At 40.5% G+C, this 13,547-nt stretch overlaps 1 protein-coding gene across 1 annotated transcript in view; it reads left to right on the top strand.

The window, feature by feature from the left end:
- Positions 1-13,547, top strand: part of LOC116522581 (corticotropin-releasing factor receptor 2) — a 122,501-nt gene that overhangs the window by 79,524 nt on the left and 29,430 nt on the right. The gene's annotated exons all lie outside the window — the stretch shown is intronic.

Below are 13,547 nucleotides of genomic sequence, written 5' to 3'. Positions count from 1 at the left end.
TGCAGAATGCCTAAGTATTTGTAGGCTTCATTTTCATTGCATTTAATTAATTGGCCATTGGGCATTTCAATTCCCTCACATGCAGTGATTTTGCCCCTTTTTATGGATACAGTGGCGCATTTTTCCACGCCAAACTGCATTGAAATATCGGTGCTGAATACTCGGACTGTGTTTGTCAATGATTGGATTTCTATTTCTGACTTTCCATAGAGTTTCAAATCATCCATATATAGTAAATGTGAAATTTTTTCAGCTTCTTTGGCTGTTTGGTAGCCTAATTTCATTTTTTTTAAGATTACTGATAGTGGGATCATTGCGATGATGAAGAGAAGAGGTGAAAGTGAATCACCCTGGAAAATTCCTCGCTTGATATTAACCATTCCGTAGATCTCATTCCCTACTGCCAACTCAGTTCTCCATTGTTTCATCGCCTTTTCAGTAAAGGATGTAATATTTTTGCTAATGCCAGTTGTTTCTAAGCATTTTATGATCCAACTATGTGGCAGTGAGTCAAATGCCTTTTTGTAATCAATCCAGACCATATTCAAGTTCGTTTTTCTGTTCTTACAATTTTCTAATATCATTTTATCAATTAGAAGCTGATCTTTTGTGCCCCTGCTCCTTCTTTTGTTGCCTTTTTGCTCTACTGGCAAGATGTTGTTTGTTTCCAAATAATCCATCATGTTATCTGCAATAATGCCTGTGAGTAATTTGAAGGTTGTTGGTAAGCATGTTATTGGTCTATAGTTTTCAGGTGTTGTTCCTTTAGTTGGATCTTTCTGAATCAAGTATGTTTTTCCAGTTGTCAACCATTCATCAATTTGGCCCTTTTGTAAAATTTCATTCAGTTGCCTGGCCAATATTGCATGTAAACTGGTCAGATATTTGAGCCAGAAACCATGTAATTGGTCCTTTCCAGGTGATGTCCAATTCTTTACCTTTTTAACTCGATTTTTGACCATCTCAGTTGTTATTTCTAATACTTGCATTTGTTTGTTGCCAATGCTTTTCTCAAAGTCATGTATCCACTTTGCTTCCTTGTTGTAGTCCTTTGCATTTTCCCACAATTCTTTCCAGAATTCAACTGTGGCCTGTTTTTCTGGTTTTTCACTTTTGGTGTCACCATTCACATTAAGACTTTGATAAAAACGCCGTTGGTCTGATCGAAATTGCTGATTTTGTTTATATTGGATGATTCGTGCCTCATATCTTTCAATTTTTCTAGCTGTTGCTGTTATCTGCTGTTTTACAATCTCTACAGCTTCATTGATGTTTCTTGTATCCAATCTATATCTCCTGATTAGCCAATCTATGATTTTGTTGTTTTTAAGCTGTTGCTCATGCATGTTCTTTAAGTTACTAGCATCTGCCCTTAATTTTTTGATTTTTTGTTCTAAACGGATTTTCCACTTTGGCTTTGATGCTTTTTCTGTTGTGTGATTAGGTACTTTAATTTTAATGCCTAGTTCATTAGTGACTATTACAGCTGCGCTGTACATTAACTGGTTTGTTTCCAAGATGGATCCCGGTTCAATTGTTGAAAACACTGCATTAACCATTTTCATGATAGGGGCCAAAATTTTCTTAGGCACAGTTTTTAGTGATGGTAAACGTTGCCTTTCCTCATTAAGCAGAAAATGCTCCATGATCTTATCCTTCAATTCTTTTTGTTTTTGAGTTAGTTCATCAGTTGGTTCAGTGATAACTGGTTCTAGTAATTATTATTATTATTATTATTATTATTATTATTATTATTATTATTATTATTATTATTATTATACAATTGTATCACAGCGGCCAGTTGTTTCGCCGGATTTGGCATTGGTTACTAGTCGGGCCCCACCCAGGGGCCTAGGACGTCGTAACGTATTTTCGTAATATGCGTGCAGATCCAAGCAGTGCGGCTTTTTGCATTTGACTGATGTTGATTTTGTCAATTTTTAACTGTTTTAAATGTAATTCCAGTGCTTTTGGAATAGCACCCAGTGTGCCAATTACCACTGGAATTATCACTGCTGGTTTGTGCCATAGTCGTTGAATTTCGATTTTTAAGTCCTGGTATCTTGCGATTTTTTCATGTTCCTTCTCGGCGACCCTGCTATCACCTGGTATTGCGATGTCTATGATTGTGACCTTATTTTTCTCAACCAGTGTGATGTCTGGTGTATTATGCGCGAGTATTTTGTCGGTTTGTATACGGAAATCCCACAAGATCTTGACCATCTGATTTTCGGTGATTTTTTCAGGCTGATGTTCCCACCAGTTTGTTGCTGTTTTAATATTATAATTTTTGCACAAATTCCAATGGATCATTTGTGCTACTGAATTGTGCCGCAATTTATAATCAGTCTGCGCGATTTTTTTACAGCAGCTGAGTATGTGATCAACAGTTTCATCAGCTTCTTTGCAAAGTCTGCATTTGGCATCATCAGAGGATTTTTCGATTTTGGCCTTAATGGCATTTGTGCGGATAGCTTGTTCTTGCGCAGCCAGGATTAGTGACTCTGTTTCTTTCTTTAATGTACCTGTTGTTAACCATAACCAAGTTTGTTCACTGTCCACTTTATCTTTTATTTTTTCCAGAAATTGGCCATGCAGTGCTTTGTTCTGCCAACTCTCCATTCTTGATTTTATCACATCTTTTCTGTATTCTTGTTTCGTCTGTTGGGCCTTCAGTAGATTTTTGTTCTTTACTTCGATTAATAGATGTTCTTGACTTTCTTTTAAATAATCAGCCAATCCATGTTTTTCTTCTTCAACTGTTTGCTTCACTTGTAATAATCCTCTGCCACCTGATTTTCGTGGCAGGTACAGTCTATCAGTATCACCACGTGGATGTAAACTGTAGTGCATTGTCATTAGTTTCCTGGTTTTTCGGTCCAAAAGGTCCAAATCAGCTTGTGTCCAGTTAACTATACCAGCTGTGTATCTTATAACTGGTATTGCCCAGGTATTTATGGCCTTGATTGTATTTCCACCATTCAATTTAGATTTTAAAATTTTCCTAACTCTGTTGGTGTACTCTCGCCTGACAATAGTTTTTACTTCTCCATGCTTGATGTTATCCAACTGCAGAATGCCTAAGTATTTGTAGGCTTCATTTTCATTGCATTTAATTAATTGGCCATTGGGCATTTCAATTCCCTCACATGCAGTGATTTTGCCCCTTTTTATGGATACAGTGGCGCATTTTTCCATGCCAAACTGCATTGAAATATCGGTGCTGAATACTCGGACTGTGTTTGTCAATGATTGGATTTCTATTTCTGACTTTCCATAGAGTTTCAAATCATCCATATATAGTAAATGCAAAAATTTTTCAGCTTCTTTGGCTGTTTGGTAGCCTAATTTCATTTTTTTTAAGATTACCAATAGTGGGATCATTGCGATGATGAAGAGAAGAGGTGAAAGTGAATCACCCTGGAAAATTCCTCGCTTGATATTAACCATTCCGTAGATCTCATTCCCTACTGCCAACTCAGTTCTCCATTGTTTCATCGCCTTTTCAGTAAAGGATTATTATTATTATTATTATTATTATTATTATTATTATTATTATTATTATTATTATTATACAATTGTATCACAGCGGCCAGTTGTTTCGCCGGATTTGGCATTGGTTACTAGTCGGGCCCCACCCAGGGGCCTAGGACATCGTAACGTATTTTCGCAATATGCGTGCAGATCCAAGCAGTGCGGCTTTTTGCATTTGACTGATGGTGATTTTGTCAATTTTTAACTGTTTTAAATGTAATTCCAGTGCTTTTGGAATAGCACCCAGTGTGCCAATTACCACTGGAATTACCACTGCTGGTTTGTGCCATAGTCGTTGAATTTCGATTTTTAAGTCCTGGTATCTTGCGATTTTTTCATGTTCCTTCTCGGCGACCCTGCTATCACCTGGTATTGCGATGTCTATGATTGTGACCCTATTTTTCTCAACCAGTGTGATGTCTGGTGTATTATGCGCCAGTATTTTGTCGGTTTGTATACGGAAATCCCACAAGATCTTGACCATCTGATTTTCTGTGACTCTTTCAGGCTGATGTTCCCACCAGTTTGTTGCTGTTTTAATATTATAATTTTTGCACAAATTCCAATGGATCATTTGTGCTACTGAATTGTGCCGCAATTTATAATCAGTCTGCGCGATTTTTTTACAGCAGCTGAGTATGTGATCAACAGTTTCGTCAGCTTCTTTGCAAAGTCTGCATTTGGCATCATCAGAGGATTTTTCGATTTTGGCCTTAATGGCATTTGTGCGGATAGCTTGTTCTTGCGCAGCCAGGATTAGTGACTCTGTTTCTTTCTTTAATGTACCTGTTTTTAACCATAACCAAGTTTGTTCCCTGTCCACTTTATCTTTTATTTTTTCCAGAAATTGACCATGCAGTGCTTTGTTCTGCCAACTCTCCATTCTTGATTTTATCATATCTTTTCTGTATTCTTGTTTTGTCTGTTGGGCCTTCAGTAGATTTTTGTTCTTTACTTCGATTAATAGATGTTCTTGACTTTCTTTTAAATAATCAGCCAGTGCATGTTTTTCTTCTTCAACTGTTTGCTTCACTTGTAATAATCCTCTGCCACCTGATTTTCGTGGCAGGTACAGTCTATCAGTATCACCACGTGGATGTAAACTGTAGTGCATTGTCATTAGTTTCCTGGTTTTTCGGTCCAAAAGGTCCAAATCAGCTTGTGTCCAGTTAACTATGCCAGCTGTGTATCTTATAACTGGTATTGCCCATGTATTTATGGCCTTGATTGTATTTCCACCATTCAATTTAGATTTCAAAATTTTCCTAACTCTGTTGGTGTACTCTCGTCTGACAATAGTTTTTACTTCTCCATGCTTGATGTTATCCAACTGCAGAATGCCTAAGTATTTGTAGGCTTCATTTTCTTTGCATTTAATTAGTTGGCCATTGGGCATTTCAATTCCCTCAGATGCAGTGAGTTTGCCCCTTTTTATGGATACAGTGGCGCATTTTTCCATGCCAAACTGCATTGAAATATCGGTGCTGAATACTCGGACTGTATTTGTCAATGTATTTGACAAATGTATTATTATATACATAATAAATAATGTATTAAATAATAATGTATAAATAATGTATTAAATAATAATGTATAAATAATGTATTATTATTATTATTAGTAGTAGTAGTAGTAGTAGTAGTAATAGTATTTACTTTATTCATTAAACATGAAACTCAGCCAATTGAACATTCAAAAATGCATTACAAATACCAATGACTGGTGCTAATAGTTGATATGATTTGCTGCCAGTGTCCTAGGTATCAATCAGGTATAAAATATAAGATGTTCATAGTAGCGCAGTTTTTTGCAGTTCTTCTGGTGTTGTTGTTATTGCTGGTGTTGTTATTTTGCCGTACCTTCTTCCTTACAGTATTGTGATCCAGTATTGTATTGCTGCTCTTATGCTGTAGCTACATTTTAAATGAATAAGGCAATACGAACAAAGGAAATTACAGAAACAACGTAGGAGGAAATTCAGCGGTCAAGAGGTAGAGCTATTAACCATGATTAAGAGGAGCGCGAGAACAAATGATTCATGGTTCTTAATGAGATCTAGGCACTTAACAAAAGTCTTGAGGCTTATAAACAGGAAGAAGGTCAACGTGTCTATATCTGAGGTCAGGAAAAAGTCAGTTTTAATCGAGCTTCATCTCCAGGGACTGAGGTCAATTTGCCATTGTTTGTAATACAATAGTCCTCCACTTACAACCATTTATTTAGCAATCACACAATATTACAATAAAAAGAGAAAAGTAGCTTATACCCCCAACATGCCCACAAACACATAATCAAAATTTGGATGATTGACAAACGGCATGTATTTAGAAAGGTTGCAAGATGTTGGCATTATTTGATCGCCATTTGCTTGTTTCCAACAAACTAAGGAACTACTTAATGACTGATTCACTTAACAACAGCAGTGATTCACTTAACAACCGTAGCAGAAAAAATAAAATCAAGTGTGACTTACCAACAACCACCTAACTTAGCAACGGAAATTCTGCTTTCGATTATGGTCATAAGTTGAAAACTGCCTGCATTTTGAGTGGGAAGAACCTAAGTATGAATGTCTCACAAGTTTCTATGACCAGTTGTAAATTAGAAAATACAGCTAGTCTTTGACTTACAGCAGTTCATTTAGTGACCATTCAAAGTTACGACACTGAAAAAAAATGACCATTTTCCCACACTTACGACTGTTGCAGCATTCCCACAGTCACATGTTCAAAATTTGAACACTGGACAACTGACTCATAGTTATGACGGTTGCAGGGGGTCACGTGATCCCCCTTTGGCGACCTTCTGACAAAGCAAAGTCAAAGGGGGAAGGCAGATTCACTTAACGACCGTGTTACTGCGGTAAGTTAACAACTGGAGGGATTCATTTAACATCTGGGGTAAGAAAGGTCGCATAGTGGGGCAGAGCTCACTTAACAAATGTCTCACTTAGCAACAGAAATTTTGGGCTCAATTGTGGTCGTAAGTCGAGGAGTGCCTGTATGTTTCAGGAAGGATTTTGAAAAGGTATGGGCTTTTGTTTTTAATCCCTGACTGATACAGAGTGGATGGAATGATGGATAAAATTGCATGAACATTAGAATTTCCCTTAGCTGCAAGTTAATTCTTGTTGCTACCCATTTTAACCACTCTGGTTCTTGGGAATGCTCGCTATTCTCCATCGTAAGGCCTTTGTCTTCCAAAAATAGGAAATAGAGGGGGGGAAAAAACCTAATAATTATTAATAGACCACTTGGGTTACAATCCCAAAATAACTAGAGCGCCATTCAATCTCTATGGTCATTGAAAAACTCAGATCAGTCAATTGCAAAAAGTAGCTTTATGTGCAGTCTACAACTTACAACCATTCATTTCGTGATTGTTTCAAGATACAACGGCACTGGAAAAGGTGAGTTACGGCTGTTTTTCACACTTACAACCATTGCAGCATTCCCATGCTAACTTAACAACCACAGTGATTCACTTAACAACTTTGCTAAGAAAGGTTGCCAAATGGGACAAGGGACTCATTTAACAACTTGCTTAGAAACAGAAATTGCTCACTTAACCAAGCAGTCAGATTTTGATCACACGACCATAGGGATGTCGTGATGGCCGTAAGTGTGAAAAATGGTCACAAGTCACTTTTTTCAGTGTCGCTGTAACTTCAACTAGACGGTTGTAAGTTGAGAACTAGCTGTATCATCACACCAGCTTTTTTTTCCTTTAATATCATACCCTACATTGGTTGTGCACATATGTGTCAAATCTCAGAGTAACTTGACACAGCTGGTTTTCGGCTATAAAGCGGCATGAAATGTAATGTTATCTTTTCCTTGTTACAATTACGATGCTGAAATTATAAGGAATTAGCTGGATACCCATGCTTTGCGACAAACTATGTGATCGGGCTATGCAGGAAAAAAATCAGTTCACAATCCGTTGGCTCAGTGGTGGTCGGTAATTGAAACACAAAAGGGAATATCTCTCCTGCCACCTTGAAACTGGAAGCAGTTCCATAGGTGGAAGGCGTAGACATTTTGGTGATGTACCAACGTTTAGCACTAAGGAGCCCCTGAGTGAAGGAGTGGAACATCTGCCAGTTTGAACTGAGGTGACGGAATGTGAGGCCACTGTCAGTTGGAACAGAGTTCTTTTCAGGTGGGGAGGGGGAGTAGAATGTCTAACTCCTTAGCATCAGAGTGTGTTAATTATTGTATAAGAAATACTAATGATCTGAGAAGAAGCCAAGAGAAACATACGTGCTATATTTCAAGTTTGTAGGCTTTATGGTTCTGGAGATTTTGTGATTAGTGAGTGCTGTTTGCCTTTTATATAGATTGCATGTTTCTTCGGAGAAACTCAGGGAGATCTAAAGTTCGGTTGATTTTTTTTCTCATTATACTCCCACTTTTAATAATAGCATAAACAACATCTGTTCTACATTACAAGAATAATTTCTTGTGGGATTGATTTCCAATAGCCAAACTTCTGAAATTTGTACAGGTGATCCTTGACTTACAATTACAATTGTGACCAAAGATTCTGTTGCTAAGCAGGAAATTTTTCCCCCCATTTTATGACCTTTCTTGCCACCGTTTTTAAGTGAATCCCCGCAGCTATTAAATTAGTAGCATGGTTGTTAAGTGAATCAGACTTCCCCATTGACTCTGCTGGCCAGAAGGTCGCAAAAAGTGAACACATATCTCAAGAACATTGTGACCGTCATAAATATGAGCCAGTTGGCAAGTGTCTGAATTTTGATCATGTAACCATGGGGAGAGTACAATAGTAAGCGTGAAAAACAGTTGTAAGTCATTTTTTTAGGACTGTTGTAACTTCGGACAGCCATTAAATGGACAGTTGTAGGTCAAGGACTTCCTGTACTAGCCTTCCTCATACCTTTCTATGTTGGGACTTCAACTCTCAGAATCCTTCAGCCAGGGTGATCCCCACTTCTAAGGAATTCTGGGGGTTAAATCTCAAAATTAAGAATTTGCCAGATTCTGTCAGTTTTCCAAAAGATGCCCTAATTAATTCATGTGTCTCGAGCCAAGTTTCAAAAGAAAACTAGTCATTTATTAAGAGCACAATTTGGCAAGACCTTATTGCAGTCAGTTCTGAGCCTCATTTGAATTATAGCTGAACTTCCCTCCCCTCAATCTGTGTCATAAATCACATTCCCCAGTGAGGTGCACCCCTCCCAAACCTGTTGCAGTAATCTGAGATCCGACTGTAGCTGAAATTATGCGTGGAATGCGCTCCCCCGCCTTTCCTCACCATATGTGGAACATATGTGAAACTCAGTTACCTAATTCTTCACTGTCAAAAAACAGAATGCATAAAATTTGCCCGAACCTAGGTACATTAATTAGCAAATGCTGGATGCTATTTTTATGTTTCACATCCCGCTTAGGGAAGAAAATGGGATTTTCTGAAAAATTTCTAGCTTAGATTTTTCCTTCCAAAATTCCTCTTCAGTATTTATTTTATTTTTACTCACTTATTAAATTGATTGAAACTGTACAGGTAGACCCCATTGGAGTCGCCAGTTTCTGTCGCTAAGCAAAACAGTAGTGAGTTTTGCCTCGTTTTATGACTTATTTTGCCACCTTTTTTTCAGTGAGTCAATGCATTCAGTTAGTGACACAGTTGTTAAGTGAATATGGCTTCCCCTTTGAGTTTGCTGGGCAGAAGGTCACAAAAGGGGATCATGTGACCAGGGAGGGACACTGCAGCTGTCATAAATATGAGTCAGTTGCCAAGCATCTGAATTTTACACACATGACCTTAGGGATGTTACAATGGTCGTAAGTGTGAAAAATGATCCCAATGTTAATTTTTTTCAGTACCATTGAAACTTCTGACAGTTACTAAAGGAATGGTTGTAAATCAAGGACTACCTGTACGATGCTCATCTCACAATCAAGTGACTATATATATTTTACCACCAACATATTACCACGAAAACATATTTTCGTATGTTAGTTAAAGATCTAGCTGTTGAGTTCCCACAACACTATCTTACTGTTAAGCTTGGTTATGGGTAGTCCTTGACTTATGACCACAATTGAGCCCAAAATTTATGTTGCTGTGAGACATTTTGCCCCATTTTACGACTTTTCTTGCTACAGTTGTTAAATGAATCGTTAGTAACCTGGTTGTTAAGTGAATCTGGCTTCCCCATTGACTTTGCTTGTCAGAAGTTCGTAAAAGTTGATCATGTGACCCCAGGACACTGCAACCGTCATAAATGTGAATCAGTTGCCTGGCATCCAAATTTTGATCATGTGAGCATGGGGGTGCTTCAATGGTCGTTGAGTGTGAAAAATGGTCATAAGTCACTTTTGAACAGTCACTAAATATACTTAAAAGCCAAGGATTTCCTGCATTTTGATTCGAGTGGTTGAATGTGTGAACTCATTCCACTGAGCATTTTTTCTCCCTGTTAGGATAATTTACAAGCCTTCTCTGCCATTCCATAACGCCATGATTTTTTTTTCCTTCTCATTTTGCTCCAAGCAGCTTCTTTTAATATCAAGCTGGCTGGGGAATTCTCAGAATTAAAGTCCACACATCTTAAAGTTGCTAAGGCAGAGAAAAATTCAATATAAGCCAGTAGGTTACAAAATGTAGAAATTGCAGAAATCTAAAATACAATAGATTGAAGGAGTTTATCCCTGAATCTTGGGAAACGTAATTTCAATCAATAAGAATAGAATTGGAATGGACCTTAAAGGTCTTCTTGTCCAACATATACCAGTTTTTCTGCTTGGGTGCCAAAAGGTCACGTGTGTGCGCAATAGGGTGCACGCTTGCCCACACCCATAATGCAATGCATGTGCGCACAAACCCCCCCTCTCCCGTGCATGCGTGCCGGCCTCACTGAAGCCCCTGGACTTCTGGTAGCCTCCAGAAGCTTGGGGAGGGCAAAAACGGCCCAATGGGCCTAGCGGAAGTGTTAGATATCCCCCCCCCCCCGCTGCAGACTGCAAGAGGTTTCCACCAAAGTCCTCTGTTCCGGCGGGAACAGAGGTTGAATCTCATTGGCTAAGACAGTGTTTCTCAACCTTGGCTATTTGAAGATGTCTGGACTTCAACTCCCAGAATTCCCCAGCCAGCGGTTGAGAAACACTGGGCTAAGAGGTCTGACAGATCCCTTTAAAAGGGGCTACTGTCCGACCCTTCCTCAGCCGGATGTTTACTTGGCTTGAAATAAAGAGCTGTTGCTCACTGAAGCCTTTTGTGCCTCCTTTACCCGATCTAACAGGAAATTTACTTCCCAACTTCCAGTAGGCCGTTGGGCCCATTTTTCCCCACCCACAGGCTCCGGATAGTTTCCTGGAACCTGGGGAGGATGAAAAACAACCTCCCTCCCCTCCAGAAGGCTGAAAATTAGTTCACATAGAGCAGCGATGACAAAAGCTTTTTTGGCTCGCGTGCCATAAGTGGGGGGAGCACAGGTGGGTCGTGCGCTGGCATCCTGCACCCATAATGCAATGCGAACACACACACCCAGAGTGCATGCGCGCATGAGAGGTGTTACAACCCCCCCAAAAAAAATTTGCATGCTTTTTTCGCCCTCCCCAGGCTCCAGAGGTTTTATAGGAGTCTGGAGAGGGCAAAAACAGCCTCCCCTGCCCCCAAGAGGCCCTCCGGAGGCTTCAGGGACCTTCAGGAGGCTTCCCTGAAGCCTCCGGAGGACTAAAAACCACCCTACAAGCAAACCGGAAGTAGGGTCCTTTTTAGTCCTCCGGAGGCTTCCGGGAAGCCTCCTGAAGGTCCCTGAAGCCTCCGGAGTGCTTAAACCAGCCCTACGAGCAAACCGGAAGTCCATTCCCGAACTTCCGGTTTGCCCATAGGGGCATAGGGAACCTCCTGAAGCCTCTGGAGGGCCTGAGGGGGGCGGGGAAGCTCTTTTCGCCCTCCCGGGGCTCCTATAAAGCCTCTGGAGCCTGGGGTGGGTGAAAAATGGTTTTAAAAAAGGCTGAACTCAGCTGGCCAGCGCACGCATGCGCGCTGGCCAACTGACAGAGCAACGCCTCGCGTGCCCTGACCAATGGCTCCACATGCCACCTTTGACATGCGTGCCATAGGTTTGCCATCCCGGACATAGGGCAATGCCTCGCGTGCCCTCAGATATGGCTGCATGTGCCATATCTGTGCCATAGGTTTGCCATCACGGACCTGTACCATTTCAGACCTCTTCTTTAAAAACCTCTAGCGATGGAGCAGCACCAACAACTTCTGGTGGCAAGCTGTTCCACTAGTTAATTGTTCTCACTGTTAGGACATTTCTCCTCAATTCCAGGTTGCTCCTCTCCTTGATTAGTTTCCATCCATTGTTTCTTCTCCTACCTTCAGGTGTTTTGGAGAATACTTTGGGGCAGCCCCTCAAATAATGGAATATTGCTATCATGTCCCCCCTAGTCCTTCTTTTCTCAAGACTGAGGCCTACCCAATTCCTTCAACTGTTCTTCATATGTTTTCATCTACAGGCCTTTAATCATCCTTCTCTGTACTGTTTCCAAAATGCATGAATACCTAGAGTTTATTCTATTTTTTTCTTTCTCCTTCTCATTCCTTTTGATGTTGCATGTTTCACTTACTCTCCTTTAACTTTCATTAACAATTAGCGCTTATTTGTCTCTTTCTCATCCTTCTAGATTGCCCATGTATCATTTATTCCCAGCCAAGAGCAATAAAGATAGCTGATTTCACTTCGGCTATGCGGCTTTGAACCTTAAGAGTGCCGTCGCATTTATAAACCTGCTTTAAAATGTGCTTTCCCAATCCACCAGCAGTATTCAGAACAATTTATCCACGGTTTGTATCACCGGAGAAACGTTAAAAACATCATTAGAATACAATTTTGGAGTCCCCATGATCATATCAGTCATAATATGCCGCTCGCTGTGATGATACACACAAGCTAAGCGTTTGTCATTTTATTTTCATTGCAACATAAATTTTTTCTTCTAAAATACTCTTGTCACTGCTGGAGCGGTTCTAAATATCGAGCCCTGTGAATAGAAGGAATGTTCCCCTCCTTTGTTGGAAAAAAAGATTGAACAAAAGTAAAATAAAATAAAAAAATAGATGTTGAGATTCTAGAACAGGGGTGTCAAACTTGATTTCATTGAGGGACACATCAGGGTTGAGTTTGACCTGGGAGGGGAGCTGGGGAGGGCGTGGCCAGCTTGACATCACTTGTGACAGGAGCATCTTGGTGACCCAAGCGCTCCGCCAGCGAAAACGGAGATCGGGAGGACTGCTCTCCCGAGCTCTGTTTTCACCGGCAGAGGGTTGCAGGAGGCCATCGCAGCCGAAAACAGAGATCGGGAGCCCCCTGTGCGATCCTCCCAAGCTCCATTTTTGCTGGCAGGGGCACCGCAGGCTGGTCCTTTGTTGTTTCCAGGGTGACATGTGGACCATGTTTAAGGACCCCATGGGCTGGATGTGGCCCTCGGGCCTTCAATTCGACATCCCTGCTCTAGAAAGAGTACAGAGAAGAGCAATAAAGACGATTAAGAAACCATATGAAAAACGGTTGCAGGAATTAAGCGTGACTCGTTTAATGAAAAGCAGGATTAAGAGGCTTCCAATATTTGAGGGCTTGCCACAAAGAAGAGGAGGTCAACTTCTTGGCAAGGCAGGACGAGAATCAACGGGTGGAAACTTGATCAAGGAGAGAAACCATCTTAGAATTCAGGAGAAACTTCCTGACAGTGAGAACAATTAATTAAGGACTTGCCTCCAGAAGTTGTGGATGCTCCAATCCTGGAGAATTTTAAAAAGAGATTAGACAACCATTGGTCTGAAATGATTTAGCACAGTGATGGCGAACCTTTTTGTTGCCGAAAAGTATGCCCACACCAAAATGCAATGCACGCACAACACGCCCCATGTGACACTGTAATCCTGTGCATGTGTGTGTGACATCCCCATGCTACCCCCGTGCATGCGTGTGCAACCCCCTCCCCCATGCCCCATTTTGGGCCTAGCAGGCCTCC

This window comes from Thamnophis elegans, chromosome Z (genome assembly GCF_009769535.1).
Source record: "Thamnophis elegans isolate rThaEle1 chromosome Z, rThaEle1.pri, whole genome shotgun sequence".
Lineage (NCBI taxonomy): Eukaryota > Metazoa > Chordata > Lepidosauria > Squamata > Colubridae > Thamnophis > Thamnophis elegans.
The sequence above is the reverse complement of the archived record's forward strand: the minus strand, read 5'-3'. Positions and strand labels throughout refer to the sequence as shown.